The 25602-nt window shown below is 29.8% G+C and overlaps 1 pseudogene; it reads left to right on the top strand.

Annotated features, from left to right (window-relative positions):
* The first annotated feature begins 23721 nt into the window (after positions 1-23721).
* Positions 23722-25043, top strand: LOC149510723 (uncharacterized protein At1g15400 pseudogene; annotated as a pseudogene).
* Positions 25044-25602: the final 559 nt, after the last annotated feature.

Genomic DNA, 25602 nt, shown 5'->3' with positions numbered 1-25602 from the left:
GAATTGATCTAACAAAATATGAAGTTCCTAGACCAAACCAACAAAATAACTCCAAGGTCGTCTAGTCTTTACCACACATTCCAAAGAGGTGTGTGGTCTGATGAAAGCTAATAAAGGTTTTAAAGTAGAGTGTTTGCCATTTTCTTTTGATTAGCATTTGTTTCAGAAGAAGATTGAAAATGATACTCTCAACTTATATCCAGATATTCATATGCTGACAGAAATTATGGCCAAATAGTGTGCTAGTTTGCCATTACCATTTATCACCATTAGTCAAGCCATGACCTATAAGAAGCACCATAAGAATGGATTCACCCAATTGAGGTTTTAAAAAAATGTGCCTTAAAATTTTCAAGCATGATGGATAAGGTCTTTCCTCTTTTAAAGCTCAATTTTGATCATTTACCTAATAAGAAAGTGAGATCTTTCTTCTTATATTGTACTTTATTCTAAAAGACTTTGTCATTCACAAAACTGATTTAATAGATTATTAGATTTAAAAGGGACTTTTAGATGAATGTAATGATAGAAATGGAGTTCAAAATAAAGGGTATGACATTATTGGGACACTTGTATATGCATGTTTGTTGGAAGAAGAAGGTTATTATGTGAAAATGCAAGACGTGATTCATGATTTGTGATATGGCTCTATAGATAGCCAATGAGTGCAATAATTTTAAGGAAGGTGTTTAGGTGCAAGCAAGTGTTCGATTAATTAAAGCACCAGAGGTTAAAAAATGAAAAGCGATAAGAAGGATATAATTGATGGCAAATTATCTTGAGAGTCTAATCAAAACACCTTCATGTCCTAACCTACTAACCTTGTTTCTCAATGAAAACACATTGAAAACAATCACTAATGATTTCTTTTAGTCTTTGCCTAATCTAAGGGTGCTAGACCTGTCCTGTAATAGTGTTATAACTGAATTGCCTTAGGGAATTTCATAACTTGTTTCCCTACAATATCTCAATATATCCAAGACAAGGATAAGACAATTGCTAAATGAGCTCAAGTCCATGCAAAGGCTAAAATATTTGACCTTGGAGGATACTTTACACTAATTACAATTCCATGCCAACTGATATCCAACTTTCTATTCTTACAAGTGTTGAGAATATTTAATTGTGGTTCTTCCTATCTGGTTGTGCAAGGTAATATTCTGGCTGGGAGAAATGAGTGCTTAGTCAAGGAATTATAGTGCTTGAAATAATTGAGTATGTTGAGTCTCACTATAAAGAGTATTTCTGCACTTTAAGGACTCTTAAGCTCTCACAAGTTTAAAAGCTATGCTTAAAACCTATGCCTTTAGTATTTAAGTGGTTCAAATATTCTAAACATCATGTTTAACATATATGAAGCAGCTCAATATGCTAGATATCTCAGACTATATAAGTTTAAAAGAGTTGAAGCATGATTGGTTATAAAAACCAAGAAAAAACCTAACATCTACTGATTTTCAAAGCCTTATGATCCTGAAGAATAGATGGCTTAACGACCTTCAAAGAGTAAGTGAAGACAACTGTATGCAACTAGAAGATTTGACATGGCTTATGCTTGCCCCAAAGCTTGCTAGTCTTTGCATATTAAGATACTCCTAAATCAAAGAAATAACCAACATAATCAAATGTGCAGGGCTTTCAAAAAAAGTAAGAAGTACTAAGCCATTTGAAAAGCTTGAAGTTCTCCATTTGTCTTACTTGCCAAAACTAAAACGCATCTACCAGGATCCCTTTCTATTTTTAAGTCTCAAGAAAATCTCCATATTAAGGTGTCCAAAACTGAAGAAGCTTTCAGTCAATGCAAATCATGCTAAAAGACATGGCATTGCCAATCATAGATGGAAATTCTGGTGGAAAGACTTAGAATGGGAGGATGAGACAACTAAGAATACTTTGACTCCTTGTTTCAAATCTAGGCTCTTAAACATCTCCTCATAGTGACTCACAAGAGCAAAGAACTGCAATATCATAATAGCAACAAATTGCAGATGATTACTTCTATTCATCATAGTTTACTTTTTTTTATAAGGAAAATCTACATATTAGTTGCATCATTCTCTTTTTTCTTCTTTTGGTAAGATAATCATACCTTTGATGAACTCACTGAACTTGAATTTGTGCTATAATAAACCACATGATTGGAGATTTTTTATGCTTATGTAACTTTATTCATCATCCTGTCAGACAAGGCTTGAAATTTAATTTTTAAGACAATTTAGAAAGTAGTAAAAAGAATACCTATAGTCAAGGTCTAATCTTTAACTTTCATAAACTGATATCTATCTCTTTTGTGCAAGGAATATGCACACAAATATTAAAGTGAAACATATATGTGCTATGCTATGATGGTCCACACCATGAAACTAAAATGTGACTTGTTAGAACATACTTAATATCTTGAACACATGATAAATTTCGCATTCCATGTTAAGATAAACAATACAAATTATTATTTGCATGCTTGTTTCAAAAGTACAATAGTACTCTTACTATGAGGCTTTTATAATGTAATAACCAAAAAAATAAAGACAATCACCCTAATCAATGTGTTGTAAACCAACTAGCATTATTTTCTCTGATGCTACATAATATCCTTTCTATTTTTGTTCAAACTATAGTCTTTTTTCCTTTAACAAATTATGAACCTAATACCATCTCATTCAAGCTCAATTCATTTGTCAATTAAAGGGTAATCACCAATACCCCATGTTCAAGTGAAGATCCCTGTTCCAATTAATGCATAAGCTCTGTCTAACAGAGTCAACTGACCAGGCTCAAATACATAAATTCTAATATATCATTTAGTTTACTTGCTTGTCATGCTAAGTACAAATTTGTTATCATGTTTCAAATCCTAGTTGCTAATTCTTTAGCCAACTTTCAAGTTTGGGTTTGATAGAGCATACTACACATCCTAGGTGATTCGTGAAAGACACATAAGCATTTACTCTGGGTGGTTATTCACTCCAAACTACTTTTTATGAGTAAGCTCAAAACTTGCTAATTTACTTTCTGTCATCAAATAGAAGATGTACATAAATGAAAGTTGAAGTTACAAGGTACTTCAAAGACAAATTTTGGGTGGTATTTTATACAATGAATTAATCATATCTAACCAATTAACCACATAAAAATTTTAGAACAATTGACTAAGAAGTCTGGTTTCTATAACAAGCTGAATGATCCAAGGCTTCTCTTTCTTGGTAAAACAATTTTACTAGAGCTATGAGCAACTATATTAAGCATTAACAATGTGCCAAAACTTATTAACATGGGGAAAAAGCCAAGTCAAGTTGGTGTTATAGTAATCTCATGTTGATGGATGAACAAAATCATTTAGGGTTGTATTAAATTTGGTTAATATCAAATCAATGACTAAATGTAGTGGTACTATATTACAATATATCCAATCATATAGTAAGATTTTGATTAAAGTGTGACCTAATTTATTTTTGTATATACTCATAATGGGATAGGGTGATATTTGCTAACGAGGGACTCTCTACTCTCATCCTTGCATAAATAGTTATCTGGCCCATTAAGGAAATAGAGTAGAGGTACTTTCTCTAACAACCATAAAATATAGCTCCCTCCTTGCATGCATCACCGACCATCATGAAACTAGCAACCATCGATGAGTCAAGTAGCATTGACGACATTATCTCCCTCCTACAGTGGCTCAGGAAACTTCTATTTAGTGGGTTTCAACTCTACCTGCTTAGAGGTTAGTGTTTAATTTTCTATTTAAGCTTAAATTAGTGACTTGTTGAGCATAGATTAGTTTAACAGTTAGTGCCCATTAGCATAAGACTTTTTAACTATATCTCTTTCAACATAATTTTTCCCCCAAAGTGAAAGTATGTAAACAAGATCTCTTGCATATATATGTATCATGATCAATTGAGCAATCTTGAGGACCATAATGGCATGACCTTAATAAAAATATTTTATCCTTTGATTACAATATATTATACTCATATAATAAATTAAATAATTAATTAGTATATCATAATTAAATTATAATTACAGACTAATCATCTAATTAGATAATCAAAGCCATACATAATAAGATTTAAATCTAAGTGCTTGACCAAGTTGAATGGTGGCTTTCTAGTTGGAAGAAGAAGTTGATTATTTGATAAAGAAAATTAATCATGAAAAAAATGTCTTGCATGTTGCTACCCCAAAAATTGTTGTTCTAGTTACAAGCTAGGAAAAAATGCTACCAAAAAGTTAAAAAAGATGAAAAGACATATAAAGAAAGGCCAATTTGAAAAGGTAGCTAAAATACTACCTCCAGCATCAGGGGATATCAAGCCTTATGAACAAACTGTGGGCATGGAGTTTGATACCCCAAATAATAATTATGCTAGAGTAATACCAAAGCCCATCAATTCATTAAGAGATTAATTAGTAAAAGAAAAATGACTGAGTTATTAAATGAAAGAAAACCTAGTTATCAAGAAACAGAAAATAAATAAGAGTTCTTCTTTCTCATCTTGCTTAGGGTTAGAGAATATGAAAAATCAAGTTGATGATTCAAAATCAGAGGCTGTAATCAAGTTAATCCCCTAAAGGTGAGTATATGCCCTCTTTTTATTTAAGAAGAAATATCAAGTTGATTACTATTATTTAGAGTTGAAGTTTTAAGAGCAAAACTAAGAAAAATTATGAAATCTTTCATTAATCTTCAGGATTTATTTGGGTAAATTATTGGGCTTTGTTTATTTTATGTTTTTAAGATTTATTGATGATTATTGAATGGAGTTTAAAGGTTAAAAGTAAATATTTGAGCTTTTAAAGATTGAAGGAGAAATTCTACTTTTAGATGAGATGCTATGATCTATAATATTGAATTAAAATATGATTCTATATTAATGGATAAATTATTGTTATGATTATTATATATCATTAGAAAGCATGTTGAACCTACTTTCTAATGAAACAAACGAAAGTCAAATTTGAGTTTTTTTTATGAAGAGTTGCCTAATTTTTGCTTAAGAATATGCAGGTTATAAGGTAGCAGCATCAAGGTTGAATTGTGAAAATTGTCTTAATTTTTATACAAGGATTTGTACATTAAGCCAAATATATTTAGAAATCTTATTGAATCTACTTTCCAATGAAACAAGCAGAATTGAATTTGGAGTTTCTTATGAATAAATACATAATTTTTATGAGAAGGTATACAGGTTATCTGGCAGCAGCATATAGTGTGGATTGCAAAAATTGTTATAATTAATCCATATGGAATCACGAAATGGGCCATATATGGTTAGAAAGCTTATTGAGTCTAGTTTCCAATGCATTAAAAAGATTTTAATTCGAAGTTGGATATCTTAAGATATGGTCATTTTAGTCTACAAGCTGCCAGAATAAGTTACTTGAGTTAATTCTTGTTTAACTTAATTGTTTTGGTATAAGTGGTCTCAAATGGGTTGATTAATTACTGTTATGTGGAAATTATCTTAAATAGGCCATTAATTATTTGGGGAGGAAAACTAGGTGATGGAATCGAAAAGAGGTAAGTAGAATCTTACACACTTTACTTATTTTCAAACCTATGTATATATATATATATGTATGTTTTTAAATGAGTAAATGTTTTATTTTATTATTTAGATATATGAAAATAGGATCAAGCATATAATTATTTTGTGTTTTACTGTATAAATGATGGATCATGCTTATGAATGAACTGAAAAAATGATTTATGTTTAAAGAATGATTTTATGATAGCTACATTTTTACATCTCTGGAAAGTGGGATCATCGACACAAAACTAGTTCTACGGCTCTGGCTAACGAGTTATAGTAGTTAGCATGGACATGATCATATGGCCCTGCTAACAAGTTATAGTAGTTAGCATAAGGCGCTAGCTAACGGGTTATAATAGTTAGCAATGATTATGGTGATGAAATTGTCGATACAGTCAATGTTACGGGTTATAGCAGTGACCATAGCTAATGATAAAAAAATGATAATGATGATTTATGATGATGATTTACAATAATTTTTAATGATTGATCCATGATTTGGTTTGATTGCAATATTTGAATAATAACATATTTTGCAATGATTATGAAGTGATATATTTTGACATTGATTTATGAATTTATGAAATATTTGACAAAGTGATGATCTTTGAAATGTTTTGACATTATGATTTGATGATTATTTTGAATAATCTATATGATATGTATGAAAATGATGTTTGATTCAGTAAGGTGTGTAAGCCTATACTTGCTGAGCTATGGTTTGCTCACTCCCCTTTTACTTTTTCTTTATAGATGAGTAAGTGATAAGTTTTTTTAGTCTTGTGAAAGCTAGAAGACTAAATGGAAAAGATTACTTAGTCGTCAGAGACAATGTAAGCCAATAAGATCTTATAAAATGATTTTGTATTTTTATATGGTTTGTATTTAGATATATAGAGATGTATCATTAGTTAGATTAAATATATAGATTTTACTTGGCAGACTATATCAATTTATTGAAGAATTTTATAATGATTAAGAAAGAAGGTTTCATATTACTTTGGGGTTTACTTCAAGGTAATATGGTTGTGTTGCATCTTGGTCACCGAGCGTGACATAAAGTGGTATTAGAACTTAAGTTATGATCTTTGGAGAATTTTTAAGAGTTAGATTTTGATGAGATTTTCTTTAAAAGCTTAAGTTATGATTCTTGGAGATTTTCTTGGAGTTTAGGTTTTGATTTTAAACTATGTGGGATGTTAAAAAGCTTATAGTATGATTTTGAAAATTTTTTTAGAATTACGATTATGATCTTTGAAGATTTCCAAGAAGTTAGATTATGATAATTAGATTAATAGTGATTTTCCAAGAATATAGCTTATGATTTTTAGATTGAAAGAGATTTTATGAGTGTGGTTATGATCCATATACTATGTGGAGATTTTTAAGAATTTAAATGATGACCTTTGGATAATGTGATGATTTTTCAAGGACATAAGTTGGATTCATAGACTATAATGTGAGTATAAGTAAATGATTTGATGAAGTTTTGAGTAGTTAAAGTTTCAATAAATATTAAGGAATCAATAATTCAATGAATTCATGGAGTAATTATTTTGGTTGATATATACATATTGCTTTTGGATCTTGTAGTCCATAGAAAGTGTAATTACTTTGATATAGTGCGATTTTATAAGTTTAAGAGATTTTTTATATGACTTATTATGAGACACATCCTATAAGCTAATCGATTATTTAAGAGAATGATTTAATCATTGGAGATCCTATGGGTTAGAGAAAAAGATCTTCGACTTAATGAGGTTTTGAAATTATTTGATAAGTGTTAAGTGAATCATTAATCATGGATTAAGATTAGAATAACAGTGTACATTGTTAGAATTAAAAGTATAGAATATTGGAGTTGGAATGAAATGATATGTCAAAATTTTGAAATAATTATTTATGCGTTATAATGTTTGAGAATATGTCTTGATGGATTTAGTCTAAAATGTGATAATTGTGGTAAATAGTTTAATATACGTAAAGAAGGATATTCATTTGATTTGATTATACATTCTTATTGAGAAAGTATTTAAGGTTTGATTATGCAAGTTGGATATTTGTATAGTTAATTTGAAGTTTGATCATTAAATTGCTATTTGGGGTGTACTAATTTTTTTTAATGATTAAAGTGATTAATTTGTGGTTATAGTTTCTAATTGAAGTATACTATTGGATTCTTTTAAATTTTATATTTATGGAGAACATTGCCTATTGGGGTACAAGGCTGTGTACCTAGCAAGAAATTAAATTTGTGAATAAAAATTGAAATTGTGGTTATTAAGATGATTTAGTAAGGAAGTTGGTTTTGAAGGAGTAATCGATTTACTAAATATATATATGTTTCGGCTAAGCATTATTGTTTGAAATCTTAAAGGGCAAAAGATTCATTGAAATCTTACAAGTGATGATTTTATGTAGTTGGTGATACTAAACATGTATTCAATTTTAGAGAAGTTTAAAATTAAAAAAAAAAAAGAACTTCTAAAATAATGTGATGCATTTGGTTATTTTTCATAACTATACTTTCAAGACGAATTTAAGCATTTGGAGTTCTTATTGTTTAAATTCTATATGAGAATTTTACTTATGGATTATGATGCATAGGTTTTGACTTTGACTTGGAGATGATAGTAATATATTTGGTAAAAAGAAAATTTGAGACATTATGATGTTTGTGGGGATTATGAAAAATCAATTGTTATATGATAATTAGTATATTAAATTGAACAAACAATATTCGAAATTGGAGACAACTTGGGTAACCAAAGATTTATGTTTAAATTTACATAATGTAAATTTATGGATATGATTTATTGCATCAATTTCATATGCTTTATAACAGTTAATTGATAGAAAATTTTATATTGTTAGTGGAGAAAAAAAAAGAAAAAAAATTATAAGTACTATATGATATCTTTTTGGTGGCTAAAGGATTTGTTGATATTGTTATTCAAGGTTGTTATGAATTGAATACCTGGCATAAAGCAAATTACATGAAAATTTGTGGACATTTTTTTTCTTGTTATGAAACAATGTTTTGAAATTTATTTTGTCTGAATTTTATTGGAACGAAATATCAAAGTGCACAGTGGAATCCTGATTTTTTTTAAGTTATAAGTTTTTTATGCTATTGTTAGCGGAGAAAATGATGAATCTTTAATAAATAAGGACTAACGGATTTTGGATAAGAATATTTTGTGTTCTTTCTAGTTTTGGAGCTTTATCATTGATAGACATTCATTTAAATAGTGCTTATCTCGTGACTTCAAGAGAAAAAAATTTTTTTTTAATGTAGCAATAGTTATAAGACAAATATCCAATGATTCATTTTGAGGTTTTGTATGGAAGTAGATCTAAGTCTTAAACTTAATGGGACAAGGACAAAGAAGAAAAACTTTTATTTTTTTTGAATTTATGGAATAAATGGTTGATAAATTTTGGTTGATTAAAGAATGGTTTAAAGTAAGCAAAAGGATTATACTAGAATTTGGAGATATGATTTATAGCTTCAAGTGGTTAATCATTTTACTCATTATTAGGATTATAAAGTAAGGAAGGTTAAGTTTGCATTGTAAGGACATTTGAAGTTCTTGGTAAAGTGAAAGAAATTCAAAATAAAGAATATAGTCACCTCGATGTCCAGTGTACATAATGAATCTATGTTAAGAGACTATCTTGGTAGAAGTTATATAGTTGGATATGAGTATTTGGAAATTCAAGATGATATGGGTTTTAACATATTGAAAATATCTTTTTTGAATAGTTAAATGGCAAGAACAAGTTTTGAGGCAAAATGATTACTTTTGTCAAAGTTTAATGAAACAATCATACAGTAAGAAATGTGATTATAGAAATGGATGAATAAGATGTAGATATAAATCAAGTTTTGATGACAAAACTTTTTATAAGGAGGGGAGAATATGATACCCCAGCCCAAATAATAATTACGCTAGAGTAATATGAAAGCCCATCAATTTATTAAGAGATTAATTAGTAAAAGAAAAAGGGCTAAGTTATTAAATGAAAGAAAACCTAGTTATCGAGAAACAGAAAAGAAATAAGAGTTCTTCTTTCTCATCTTCCTAGGGTTAGAAATATGAAAAATCAAGTTGTTGATTCAAAATCAGAGGCTACAATCAAGTTAATCTCCTAAAGGTGAGTATATGCCCTCTTTTTATTTAAGAAGAAATGTCAAATTGATTGTTATTATTTGGAGTTGAAGTTTTGAGAGCAAAACCAAGAAAAATTATGAAATCTTTCATTAATCTTCATGATCTATTTGGGTAAATTATTGGGCTTTGTTTATTTATGTTCTTAAGATTTATTGATGATTATTGAATGAAGTTTAAAGGCCAAAAGTATGGATTTGAGCTTTTAAAGATTGAAGGAGAAATTCTGTTTTTAGATGAGATTCTATAATCTGCAATAATGAATTAAAATAGGATTCTATATTAGTGGATAAATTATTGCTATGATTATTATATATCGTTGGAAAGCATGTTGAATCTGTTTTCTAATGAAACAAATGGAAGTCAAATATGAGTTTTCTATGAAGAGTTCCTAATTTTAGCTTAAGGATATAAATGTAGTAAGGTAGTAGCATCAGGGTTTAATTGCAAAAGTTGTCTTAATTTTTATGCAAGGATTTACAAATTAAGCCAAATATATTTGGAAATATTATTGAGTCTACTTTCCAATGAAGCAAACAGAATTGAATTTGGAGTTTCTTATGAATAAATACGTAATTTTTATGAGAAGGAATACAGGTTATCTAGCAGCAACATATGATGTGCATAGAAAAAATTGTTAGAATTAATCCACAAGGAATCACGAGATGGAAGATATATGGTTAGAAAGCTTATCAAGTCTAATTTCTAACGCATTAAAAAGATTTTAATTCTAAGTTGCATATCTTAAGATGTGGTCATTTTAGTGAAAGTAGTGCAGGCTGTCAGAATTAGTTTCTTGAGTTAATTCTTGTTTAACTTAATTGTTTCGGTATAAGTGGTCTCAAATGGGTTGATTAATTATTGTTATGTTGAAACTATCTTAAATAGGCCATTAATTATTTGGGGAGAAAAACTAAGTGTTGAAATTGAAAAGAGGTAAGTAAAATCTCACACATTTTGCTTGTTTTCGAACCTATGTATATATATATGTTTCTAAATGAGTAAATGTTTTATTTTATTATTTTTGATATATGAAATAGGATCAAGCATATGATTATTTTATGTTTTCACTATATAAATGATGGATCATTCTTATGAATGAACTAAGAAAATGATTTATGTTTAAAGAACAATTTTATGATAGCGATGTTTTTACATCCATAAAAAGTGGGATCATCGACACAGAACTAATTCTATGACCTTAGCTAATGGGTTATAGTAGTTAGCATAAGGCCCAAGCTAATAGGTTATAATAGTTAGCAATGATCATGAGGATGAAATTGTCAATACGGCCAATGTCATGGGTTATAACAATGACTGTAGCTAACGTTAAACGAATGATAATGATGACTTGTGCTGATGATGATTTACAATGATTTTTAATAATTGATCCATGATTTGGTTTGATTACGATATTTGAATGATAGCATATTTTGCAATGATTTATGAAGTGACATATTTTGACATTGATTTATGAATTTATAAAATATTTGATAATATGATGACCTTTAAAATGTTTCGACATTATGATTTGATGATTATTTTGAATACTCTATATGATATGTATGGAAACGATGCTTGATCCAATAAGGTGTATCAGTCGATACTTGCTGAGCTATAGTTTGCTCATTCCTTTTTTACTTTTTATTTACAAATGACTAAGTGATAAGTTTTCTTAGTCTTGTGAATGCTAAAAGATCAAATGGGAAAGATTGCTTAGTCGTTAGAGACAATGTTGGCCAATGAGATCTTATGAAATAGTTTTGTATTTTTATATGATTTGTATTTGGATATATAGAGATACATCATTAGTTAGATTAAATATATGAATTTTACTTAACAGACTATATCAGTTTATTGAAGAATTTTATAATGATTAAGAAAGAAGACTTCATATTACTTTAGGGTTTATTTTGAAGTAACATGGCAGTGTTACGTATTGGTTTCAGGACGTAACATGGAGTCCATGTTTACTACTATTTGGAATTGCCTTAATGAACATCAAACAAGAATCATTAGTTTATATGGAATGGGAGGCATTAGCAAAACTACTGTCAAGACTCAAATTTGTTAAGAATATGTAGGGTCCAGCCCCATGTAATTGTTTTAGCCAATTGAAGGCCATGGGCTTTTGAATTTTAACCCAAAATAAAGCGTTAGACAGTAAAATAAGGGGGGTTGTGTTTTTGGCATGGAATGACATAATGTGGCACCAAATAGAAAGAAAAGAAACAAGGAAAATAGAGAGAAAAGGGATAGGGGAGAGTTGGTTAAGCAGAAGTCAATTTGTGATCCAATTAAGTTAAAATTTTGTCAATAGGTTTATGATTCAGAGTTTTACATTCTGAACGGTGAAGATCAGATTTAAAACTCTCTAGGAACAAGTCCACAGTGTATTTGTTAAGTCACCTATTTGGTAAGATTTTTTCAATTATCTCTCTAGTTATTTATTAGCATTAGTTTTAGCAAGAAGAGAACTTTCTATATCCATTATTTGATAATAGAGATTTTTTTGGGGTTCATAATTTTTTTCTCTACATTGGAGAGTTTTTCATGTAAATTTTCATGTGCTTTACTTTTCTTACATTGTTGGATTATTGATTGTCGTCTATTGCTATGAGTTTATTGCGATATATTGCTTCTATGTTGTTGTATTTGTTAGGCCTAACAAGTGGTATCTAAGTGCAAGTTATTTTGAGACATTGACACAAAAGTAACCCAAGACTAAAGTAAATTCTGTTTGAGATCATAGAGGGTGATGCATGTTTCATGATAAAATTAACAGCATCAAATTATTCAATTTGAAAGCCAATGATAGAGGATCATTTATACTACAAAGATTTGTATGAGCCAATATTGGATGATTTGATTAAACCAGCAGATACGAAACATGAAAGTTGAAAAAAGTTAGGTAGAAAGATGTTGGCTACAATAAAAAAATGGGTTGATATTAGCATGTTCCATCATTTAGCGCAGGAGATAGATGCCCACACTATTTGACAAAAATTAACAGTATTGTATGAAAGGAAAATAGGCATGAATAAAGTTATGCTTATTAAAAAGGTTACAACTTTATAGTATAGGGATTGACGATTGATTACAAAGCACTTGAGTGTTTTCAAGATAAATTTAATCAAATGACTATTATAAAACTTAAGATGAATGATGAAATGAAGGCATTCTTTCTTTTGGGTTTATTGCCACAATTAAAATACTCTAGTTATGATTCTTCTTAATTCAACTCTTGATTGCAAGGTAACATTAAATATGGTAAATGACAATATGCTTAATGAAAAAGTAAGGTGAAAAGATTTAGATCCCGAGAATCAAGCTCTTGTCATAGAGAACAGGGGTAAAAACATCAATAGAGGTCAAAACTTAAAAGCTCATAGTAAGTCTAAATATAGATCCAAGTCCAAAGATAAAATGAAGTGCTTCCATTATAGTAAACCATGCCATATAAAGTGATACTACAAAATTTTGATGCAAGAGTGAAAAGATGAAAAAGGCAAGAGTTTAGATAATGGCAATGTTGTAGCAGTGAGTCAAATAGTGATTTAGTTACTTTAATTTATACACATGGTGATTCTAATCATGTTGTTGATCCTAACATTAAGTGGATAGCTGATACAGAAGCGGCATATCATTGTGTTCCTAAAAGGGAGTTGTTTATAACTTGCAAAGTAGAAGACTTTGGTTATACCAAGATGGAAAACAAGAGTGTGTCATAGATTGTTAGAATTGATGATATTTTTGTACAAATCAATAAGGTTGCATGTTGACTTTGAGGGATACTAGACACATTCTCGATATGAGAATGAACTTACTTGCGATTAATATCCTTTATAAAGAAATATATGAGAGTTGATAAAAGAATGGGCAGTGGAAGCTTTTCAAAAGATCCATGGTAATTGTAAAAGAAAAACCATGCTGCACAATGTACAAGATATGGATACAATTGAACGGTATTCAAATAAATACCGTTGAGGATGATGTTTCAGCAAACTTATGGCATAAAAGGCTAGCATGCATAAGTGAGAAGGGATTATAAGTTTTAACAAGGCAATCTTTCATTACCTTAACCAAAGGTAAGTCTCTCGATTTATGTGATCATTGTTTGTTTGGCAAGTAACATAGAATTTCCTTTTGCAAAAGTTCTCAAAGAAAAGAAAATAGATTGGAATTGATTCATTCTAATATATGTGGTCTAATTGAAGTTAAGTGATTGGGTGATAACAGGTATTTTATTAATTTTATTGATGATGCTTCAGTTTAAAGTTGGGTGTATATATTGAAAAACAAAAGCTAGGTATTGCAATATTTTCATAAATTTCATGCCATGATGGAAAGAATAATAGGGTTACCTTTGAAGTGTATTCGGACTAATAATGGTATAGAATACACATCCAAAGATTTTGAAAAATACTGTTCAAAGTATGAGATCAGACATAAGATGATAGAACCTAGAACATAGTAGCATAATGGTGTAACTGAAAGGATGAATTGCATCATTATGAAAAAAGTCAAATTTATGTTGAAGATGGCAAAATTACCAAAGCCATTATGGGATAAAGTAGTCAACACAGCATGCTATTTGTTTAATAGATCACCATTAATTCCTTTTAGCTTTTACATTCCAGAAAGTGTGGATAAGGAAAGATACTTCATACTCTCATTTAAAAGTTTTCGTGAGTAAAGTATTCATGCATATACTGAAATAGTGGGTTAAAGCTTAACAGTAAAGTCACACAGTGTGTGTTTGTAGGATATGGTGATAAAGAATTAAGCTACAAGATATGGGATCTAGTGAAAAAAAGTCAATTAGAAGCAAAGATGTGGTTTTCCATGAAAAAAAAACCATAATAGACCTTGAGAAAAATGAAAAGACTACATGGGTTACTGTTAAGTGTGATATTTCAACATTGATAGAGATTCAACCGAAAAAAGCCACAAAATGATGAAAATGAGCAAAAGATAGAACTTGAAGGTATGAATGAGCCAACCATAGTTAGTGATAAGCTAGATACAATCAGTTTTGAGTAGGGAAAATAATGCTATCTACCTAAAAATGTTAAATAAGGTGAACAGTCCTTTCCACTAGAGAGTGTTGAGCAAGGGGTACTACCTTCAAAATCATGTAGTATAGAATCTTAGCCTAGAAGATCTACCAGAAAGCATAGGCCATCTACCAAGTATCTAAGTTCAAATTTTATTTTAGTTATTAGTGAAGAAGGCACCAAATAGCTTTTAAGATGTACAAACTCTTTCGGATAGAGAGCATTAGTTAAAAATAATGAAAGAAGAGATGAAGTTATTGTGAAAAAATAATACACATGATCTTGTTAAACTTTAAAAAAATAGGAAGCCATTGAAGAAAAAATGTGTGTTTAAATTGAAAAAAGATGGTGAAAAACTAGTGAGGTAGAAAGCTCGATTGGTGGTGAAAGGTTTTTATCAAAAATCTAGCATCAATTTTGATGAGATATTCTTTCTAGTTGTGAAGATGAGTTCCATTCAAGTGATACTAGGATTAACAATTAGCTTGAATCGTGAGCTTAAGCAACTTGAAGTCAAGATTACATTCTTGCATGGTAACTTACAAGAGGACATTTATATGGATCAGCCTAAGGGTTTTGAAGTAAAACGGAAAGAGCACTTAGTTTGCAAACTAAAGAAAAACTTGTATGGCTTGAAACAAGCTCTACGACAGTGGCATAAAAAGTTTGATTCTTTTATAATAAGCCATAGCTATAAAAGAAAGGTAGCAAATCCTTATGTGTATGTTAAAAAATTTTTTTTATGTTAACTTCATTATTCTTTTATTATATATTGATGATATATTGATTGTGAGACAAGATGCTGGTATGGTTTGCGTATTGAAAGAATAATTATCTCAGTCTTTTGATATGAAGGATTTAGGTATAGCAAAATAGATTCTCGATATGGATATTATCCAGGATAAAAGAGCTAGAAAGCTGTGGTTGTCACAGGAAAAGTATGTTGAACAGGTGTTTAGTAGATTCAACATGCAATACGCTAAATCATTTACCAGTCCACTTGCCAATAATTTTTATTTGAGTAAGAAATCTTTTTCAGTGATTAAGAAAGAGCAACTAACTATATCTAGTATTTCTTATTCTTCTGTAATTGGTTCTGTGATATATCTTATGGTTTGCACATGGCTTGACATTACTTATGCAGTTAGTGTGATGAACAAATTTTTTTCTAATCAAGGAAAGGTGTATTGGGAAGTAGTGAAATGGATTTTTAAATATTTGAAAAACATTTCAAAAATGTGCTTGAGTTATGGAGTTTCACAACTAGTTCGAGAAGGGTTTATTGATGTTGACATAACAAGTGATTTTAATAGTAGGAAATCTACTTTAGGGTATTTGTTCACTTTTGTAGGAGGCTATGTCTTGGTAGTCTAAGTTGTAAAAGTTTGTTGTCTTGTCAACTATAGAGGCTAAATATATTACAACAAAAAAAGTAGGTAAAGAAATGCTTTGGATGAAACATTTTCTTCTTAAATTGGGGTTGAATCAGAAAGAGTATATGATATTTTATGATAGCCAAAGTGCTTTAAATTTGAGTAAGAATGCTATATACTATGCTAAAATGAAGCACATTGATGGTAGATATCATTGGTTACATTTAGTGATTAGAGAATAACAAATGCTATTGAAAAAAGTCCATACTAATAAGAATGTAGTAGATATATTGACTAAGATACTTCTCAAGGAAAAGCTTTAACTTTGTAGTAACTTGGTCAAAATGAGTTTTTTGGCCAAAGGTAAATTCCAAATGAAAACTACTATGGTGTTGAATCTCCTCTTAATGGGGCTAGAAGGGGAGATTGTTAAGAATACATGGGGTCCAACCCCATGTAATTGTTTTAGCCAATTAGAGGCCATGGACTTTTGACTTTTAACCTAAAATAAAGCCTTTAACAATAAAAAAAAAAGGGGGCTATGTTTTTGGAGTAAAATGATAGAGTGTGGTGCCAAATAAAAAGAAAAAAATTTAGGAAAATAGAAAGAAAAGGGAGAAAGGAGACTTAGTTAAATTAAAATCAATCCGTAGTCCGATTGAGCTAAAATTTTATTAGCAAATTTATGATTTAGAGTTCTATATTCTAAATAGTAAATATCAAGTTTAAAACTTTTTAGGAACAAAACCAAGGTATATTTGTTGAGTCACCTGTTTGGTGAGATTTCTCAAATTGTCTCTTTAGTTATTGATTAGCTTTAGTTTTAGTTAGAGGAGAACTTTGTATATCTATTATTTGATAATAGAGATTTTTTTTAATAGTATGAAGTTTTTTCCCTCTACACTAGAGAGCTTTTCATGTAAATCTTGGTGTGCTTTATTTTTTTTTTTTTGCATTGTTAGATTAGTGATTGTTGTCTATTACTTTCGCATTGTTGTGTTTGTTACTTTAGGCCTAACAAAATCAACAACATGCTCCTCAGCCATCTTAGCAATGTTGATTTTGTGATTTGGGCAATGGCTTCTAAAGACCTAAAACCTGAAAAGATTCAAAAAGAGATTGGGGAAAAGATAGGATATTCTGAAGATAGGTGGAGAAATAAAAGTTTTGAGCAAATGCTATAGACATGTACAAAGTCTTAAGTACTAGGAAATTTGTTTTGTTGTTGGATGATTTATGGGACCGAATTGATCTAACAAAAATTGGAGTTCTTATCCTACACCAACAAAATAACTCCAAGGTAATCTTCACTACATATTCCAAAAAGGTGTGTGGTCTGATGGAAGCCCACAAAATTTTCGAAGTTGAGTGTTTGCCACCATCTTTTGATTGGCATTTGTTTCAAAAGAAGATTGGAAATGATGCTCTCAACCTACATCTAGATATTCCTATGCTAGCAAAAATTATGGCCAAAAAGTATGTTGGTTTGCCACTAGCACTTATCACCATTGGTCGAGCCGTAACCTGCAAGAAGACACCACAAGAATGGAATTAGGTAATTGAGATTTTAAGAAAATGTGCCTTAAAATTTTCAAGTATGCGGGATAAGGTTTTTCCTCTTTTAAAGTTCAATTTTGATCATTTACCTAATGAGAAAGTGAGATCTTGGTTCTTATAGTGTACTTTATTTCCAAAAGAATTTGTTATTCACAAAATTGATTTAATAGATTATTGGATTTGTGACGGTCTTTTAGATGAATGTAATGACAGAAATGGAGCTCAAAACCAAAGGTATGACATAATTGGGACACTTGTGTATGCATGTTTATTGGAAAAAGGTCATTATGTGAAAATGCATGATGTGATTCGTGATATGGCTCTGTGGATAGCCAATGAGTGCAATAATTTTGAGGAAGGTGTTTTGGTGCAAGTAGGTGTTTGATTCATTGAAGCACCAAAGATCAGAAAATAAGAAGCAGTAAGAAGGATATCACTGATGGCAAATTCTTTTGGGAGTTTAATCGAAACAACTTCATGTCCCAACCTGCTAACCTTGTTTCTCAATGAAAACACATTAAAGACAATCACAAATGACTTCTTCCAATCTATGCCTAATCTAAGAATGCTAAACCTATCCTGTAATAGTGTCATAACTGAACTGGCCCAGGGAATTTCAAAACTTGTTTCCTTACAATATCTCAATCTATCCAAGACAAGTATAAGCCAGTTGCCAAATGAGCTCAAGTCCCTCCAAAAGCTAAAATATTTGAACTTGGATAATACATTTGTATTAAATACAATTCCATGCCAACTGATATCCATCTCTCCATTCTTAAAAGTGTTGAGAATGCTTAATTGTGGTTCATCTGATATGTTTATGTAAAGTAATATTTTATCAAGGGGAAATAAATGAGTACTTTGTCAAGGAATTGCAGTGTTTGAAACAATTGAGTATGTTGAGTCTCACAATAAGGAGTGTCTTTGTACTTGAAGGACTTTTAAGCTCCCACACAAAAGCTGCACTTAAAACCTATGCCTCTAGTTTTTAAGTGCTTCAAATATTCTAAATATTTCATGTTTAGTAGATATGAAGCATCTCAATATGCTAGATATCTCAGACTGTAAGAGTTTAGAAGAGCTGAAACATGGTTGCAGGAACAAAGAAAAAAACTAACATCTGTTGATTTCCACAGCTTTATGATTTTAAAAGATAGATGGTTCAATGGCCTTTAAAGAGTAAGTGTAGACAACCGTATGCAATTGGGGGATTTGACATGGCTCATGCTTACCCCAAACCTTGCTAGTCTTTACATATCAAGATGCTCCCAAATCAAAGAAATAATCAGCACAGCCAAATGTGCAGGACTTCTAAATAAAGTAAGAAAGTATTAAGCCATTTGAAAAGCTTGAAGTTCTTCATTTATCTTACCTACCAGAACTAAAATGCATCTATTAGGAACCCTTTCTATTTTTTAGTCTCAAGAAAATCTCCATATTTGGGTGGCCAAAACTGAAAAAGCTTTCGGTCAATGCAAAGAATGCTGAAGGACATGGCATTGCCATTCATGGATGGGAATTCTGGTGGAAAGAATTAGAATGGAAGGATGAGACAACTAGGAATGCTTTTGCTCCTTGTTTCAAATCTAGGCCCCTGAACATCTCCCCATAGTGACTTACAAGTGCAAAGAACTACAATATCAAGAACAGCTTCGAATTGCAAATGATTGCTTCTCTTCATCATGGATTATTTTTCCTTGATAATGAAAAATCTGCATGTTTGTTGCAAGATTATCTTTTTTCTTCTTTTGGTAAGAGAATCATACCTTTAATGAACTCATAGAGCTTGAATTTGTGCTGTAATAAACCACATGATTGGAAATTTTCTATGCTCATGCAACTTTATTCATCATTAGGTTATGCAGGGCTTGAAATTTAATCTTTAAGACAGTTTAGAAAGTAGTAAAAAAAAATACTTATAGTCAAGGTCTAATCTTTAACTTTCATGGACTGATATCTTTTTTGTGTAAGGCATACACACACAAATATTAAAGTGAAAAATACATACATGTGCTGTGTTATGATTGTCCACACCATGAAACTAAAGTGTGACTTGTTAAAACATACTTAAAGTCTTGAACACATCATAATTTTACATTCCATGTTAGGAGAAACAATACAAATTATTATCTGCATGCTTGTTTCAAAAATGCAACAGGTACTCTTACTAGGAAGCTTTTATAATGCGATACCCAAAAAAATAAAGACAACAACCTTAATCAATGTGCTATAAACCAACAACATTGTCTATCTCTGATGCTGCACAATCTTTTTTTTTTTTTGTTCAAACCACAATCTCCTTTTCATTTTAACAAATTGTGAACCTAATACCATCTCAAGCTCAATTCATTTATCGACTAAAGGGCAATCACCAATAAATTAATGCATAAACTCTATCTGCCAGAGTTAATCGACCAAGTTCAAATACTTAAATTCTGATATATCAGTTCTTTTACTTACTTTTCAAGCTAATTATAAATCTATTATCATGTTTCAAAACCTAGTTGCCAATTCTTTAGCTAACTTTCAAGTCTGGGTTTGATAGAGCATGCTGATTTGCTTGTTATCCTCAAACAAAACATGTATATAAATGAAAGTTGAACTCATAACGTGCTTCACAGACAAATTTTGGGTGGTAGTTTGTACAATGAATTGATCATATCCAACCAACATACCACAAAAAAAATTTTAGAACAATTAAATAAGAAGTCTGGCTTATTTGACGAACTGAATGATCCAAGTTTTTCCTTTCTTGATATTTTACTGGAGCTACAAGCAATTATATTAAGCCTTAACAATGTGCCAAAACTTATTAACGTAGGAACCAAGCTATGTAAGTTGGTATTGTAGTAATCTCATGTTGATGGACTAACAAAATTATTTAGATCCGGATTAAATTTGGTTAATATCAAATCAATTACTAATTATAGTGATACTATATTATGACATATCCATCATGTAGTATGATTTTAATTAAAGTATGACCTAAGTTGTTTTTGTATATACTCATAATGGGATAGTGTAAGATTTGCTAACAATGGACTCCCGCTTTCCTCCTTATATAGTAGTTCTCTGGGCCATCAAGAAAAAAACTAATTTCAATTCAAGAAAGGAAATAGAGAGGAAGTGTCTCTCTAACGACCAAAAAATCCCCTTCAATGCATCACCGACCACCATGAAGCCAACAACCACCGGTGAGTTAGGCGGCATCAACAAAGTCACCTCTCTCCAGCAGTGGCTCGGACACCTTCAGTTCAGTGGGTTTCAACTGAACCCACTTAGAGGTTAGTGTTTAAATTTCTGTTTTAGCTTAAATTAGTTGACTTGTTGAGTATAGATTAGTTCGACAGTTAGTGCCCATTAGCAGAAGACTTTTGACTATATCTTTTTCAAGATAATTTTTTTCCCCCAAAAAGATGGTTGGTAAACAAGATCTCTTATATATAACTATTAAAAAATAAAAGATCTCTTGTATATATATGTATCATGATCAATTGAGCACTCTTGAGGACCATGACGGCATGGTCCTCAATAAAAATATTATCCTTTGATCATGCATTTTTTTAGATTGTTACAAATATTACATTCATATAATGGATTAAATAATCAACTACTATATTATAATTAAATTATAATTACAAAATAATCAGCTAACAAATTAAAATATAATTAAATAACCAAATCCACACACAATAAAATTTAAATTTAAGCCTTCAATCATAAAACTAGAAAGAAGTAAAGGATAAAATATGTTAGGTTTCATTTAGGTTGAGATTTTTCCAAATTCTTCTATATGATCTAGAATTTCATATTCTCTCACAACAACAAAATAAACATATCTCGTATCTTCTTCAAATCTTTACTATAGTCAATTAAGGTAATGTTTGGTATATAAGATGATGATAGGATATGATGATAATTATATTATGTTATATTTAGTTTGTATTTAAAGAAAATGATAAAATTGTACAGAGGATTAATCATCATTTTGATAAAATTACAAGTAGGATTAATCATCCAATTATATTTTTAAAAATTATATTAACAATTTAAATTGTATAAATTTAAAAAAAAATAATTTTGATCAATAAATAAAATTATCATATTTTAATCATTACACATAATAAACATAAAATAAGATAATATTATTTAATATAATCTTACCATATATAATTTTATTCTATCCGATTCATATTCTCGTAAACCAAACATTCTATAAAGACTTAAAATTAAAATAGTATCCTTTTTAGAGTTAACTACCTTTATAAATATATTCCCCATAATTATTTATATTTAGATTTTTTGCTACATTTTATGGATGGATGTCCAGTTATAAAGTGAACTTTTTAATATGATGATAGCCTTTTAATCTATCACGCAAATGGATTTTTGTGAATTAAGGTCAGACCATTAATGTTACAAAAACTAATTACTATCTTAATCACAATTTAGATCCACCTATTAATCTGAATTATACTAGATAGAAAAATAGTCAACAAAATATAAATAATTATATTATAATTTTGCATGATTAAATTTATAGCATAAACTTTTACAATTAGTTAAATATTTTAATTCATAATTTAACCCAATCCCCTTTACAGAAAATAATTTTGTTGAAAAACTTGGAAATATTGACTGAGTTTTTTTCCCAAACCAAGGTACTTAGATATCTTATTTCTTTAAGTGGGATACTTTTAAACTTTATTCTTAAAAACAGATAGTATCATACAATTTAATTTGATGTCAACATGAAATTCCACATCACTTTCTTTTTTAATCTTCTCTCCCTTTCTTCATTGTAACTATTTATCTCTTAAAAAATGCAAAAAATTTATCAAATAAAAGACAATCATTGCAACACTGTAACATGCCCTAACAGCAAATATAAATTTACCTTGCTATTTGATACTATTTATCAAAACCAAAAACCATTAATTGAAAAGGTGCGGGTTTTGAGGCCAAGCATAGAATGTTCCTAGATTCTTGAGGGCACCAAAAAATTTTGAGCACCTTTTGGAGTAGATCTAGAGAGTATTGGAGTTTCAATCCACCTCCAAATAATCTCTCTTTTTTGTGCCAACAAAGAAGTATTCATCTATTTCTTTTTTTTTTAAAATAACTATTCATCTCTTTTCAAATCTTTATCTTTTAGGCAAAATTTTTTTAAATGATCGATTCTGAAAATATAAAATCATCGCACCATGATTATTCACTTCGCACCAAATAAATGCTCTTCAAATTTTATTTTATAGTTTTTTTAATTTTTTTTTTTATTTCTTCCTTGTTTTATATCTTTTGGTTTTGATTTTAGATTTTTCCCTTCTCTCTTTCTTTCTTTACCTAATTTGCAGTTGTGTGTCTATATTCCATGGAATCTCTCCCTTTTATTTTTCCTTCTGCTTTCTTCACCAACCTTGTTGCTAAATTCAGTTCCAATTTTAGAGAGCTAAGGTTATGAAGTATTGTCAGTACAATAATATACTTTCACCGGGTTATTAGTTAACAAAATTCGTAAACAAAAAAGTTTCTTTTAGACATTTCATTGAACACCCTTTAAACATCAATAGTTTATTTTTAGTAAATAACAATGCATGAATATTTAATTCAAATGAAAAGAAGATAAAGAAAGGACGATCTGATGAAGGGAAAAAGAAGAGAAGATGAGGCCTTTTCAAGATATGTGTATTTTAGAATTTTTTGATTGAATTAAAACTAATTAAATAATTTATCATTTATTTTATTTTTATATAATTTATCATATATCTCAGACGTGGATTCCAAGTATACAAAGTATCTTATTTTAAGAATTAAGTTTAAAACTATTCTAATTTGATAAATAAGATTATAGGGTGCCTTATAAGAAAAAACTCCAATCCCCTTTACAGAAAATAATTTTGTTGAAAACTTGGAAATATTGACTGAGTTGCCTTAGTATGACTTTTTCTTAACCAAATCTTCAAGATTTCTTTATCCTTCTCTCTCTTTATATATAAAGATTTATTTATATTTTACAACGAATTGGAATTTATAGAAGGAAAGCTTTTAGTTTCATTAACGAGAGAAAAGAGAAAAACATCTAGCTGTCATCTACCATGGCTGGTTTGCAAAGATCTATAGTGTCTTTTAGGAGGCAAGAATCTTCACGGCTTATTTGGGATGACAGGTTTTTGTCAGAGGAGATAAACCAAGTAAAACAAGAACAACAAGAAGAAAAAACAAAGCAACTACAGCAAGAAGAACAAGGATAGCTGCAAGACAATAACCAAGAAAAGATTGACGTTATTAAAGATGTTAAGCCGATAAGAAATATTGGACCAATCAATACCATTGAAAGAAGCCAATCTAACGGTCAAAGACGAGGTTACCGTACTGGTAAGGTATCCGCTGCTATTGAGCCACCTTCTCCAAAGGTTTCAACTTGTGGTTTTGCAGTGCTTTCGGGAAACAAACCAAGAATCATATTCATATGAAAAGGCCTGGTAAGCGTAGATCAAGATAGGTTTTTGTCTGTTCTTTTCCTCGTATTTTGCTGTGACCGGAGGTAGGAATTCCGGTGAACTTAGGGGGTTTATGTTTAAGTTTAAGTCCATCTCAATGAACTGAGATGTGGGACTTATAGAAAAAAAAAGATTATTCTTTGAAAGTTTAAAGTTTCTTTTTTTTTTTAAACAGATGGATGTCTTTGTTTTTTTTTTTTTTTGGGGGGGGGGGGTGTTTAAAGTTTAAAGTTTTGATTTTTTTTATTCTGATAATGTTTCTTGTTTCTGTTTCATTCAGATTTGTGGTTTGGGTGGAAGTAATTAAATTAATCTGCAAATGTTTTATTTGGTTTTCTTGAGACAATTTTCACATGTACGAAAGGCAAAATCTTGATTCCACACTCTTTTCTCTTTCTTTCTCATTGTAAGGCACCTTTGGCATCTTGGGTTTGATTTGATTTACTTTTATTTTTGTGTTTTCCCGAATAAGAACAAAAGTTTTTTTTTTTTTTTGTTATTCTTTTTTCCTTTGGATTCCTTAAGATTCTTTTCCAGTAGGTTTCAAAAATTTCTAGGGTGTTCGGGAGCTCTATGTCTCATTTTGTGGGAAAAGGGTAAGTTTACAAGAGAATCTCTCCCCTGTTCTGTTCTGTTCTGTTATTCTTCGGCAGAAAATTTCAGGAATTCAGGGGATCGTCAAACAGGGGAGAGTGGACCCTTGCCCCCAATTTGCTCTTAATTCTTTTACATGCATTAACTTCTTAGCATCTCAGGTCAAGCATTTATGACAAATGGATAGAGGAGCACTATCAACTTTTTTATTTGTATATAGTCTTTTTTTATTTCTAATGCTTTATTTTTTCAATGGGAATTAATTAATAGAAGAAAATTTATAATTATAATTCAATATTACATTTATATATAAGAAATCATTAAATAAACAACTAATAAATTAGAATATTATTAAATAAATTCAATATAAAATTGAACGAAACTTATATATAATGAAACTTGAACTTAAGATTTCTAAGATTCTAAAACCTAATTTTTGCCATTAACTCACTAAGCCAGAACATTAATAAAAACATTTATAAACTACAAATAATATTTAAAATATCTCTTCATGAAATAACATAGTTTAGGTGAAAAATCATCAATTTTGGAATGAGTCAATTAAATAAGCATAATATGAAGATAAATTAAATCATAAAAAAATTAAAATTAACACATTAAATAAACAAAAAAAATTATAGAGTATAAAATTATATTCAAAATAAGAAGAAAAATAATAATGAAAGCCCAAACACAAAGTTCCAAAAGAAATCATCAAACATCCAAAAATGGTCCCAAAATTTAATTCTCGCAATACTACTCTTAAATATTGATAAATTCTGTGTCTTTGTCAACATATGTCACCACTACAC

The sequence above is a fragment of the Durio zibethinus genome, chromosome 28, assembly GCF_047325235.1.
Source record: "Durio zibethinus cultivar Kanyao isolate XHJ-2024 chromosome 28, ASM4732523v1, whole genome shotgun sequence".
In the NCBI taxonomy this organism is placed as follows: Eukaryota; Viridiplantae; Streptophyta; class Magnoliopsida; order Malvales; family Malvaceae; genus Durio; species Durio zibethinus.
This window is presented reverse-complemented; position numbering and strand designations above follow the sequence as displayed.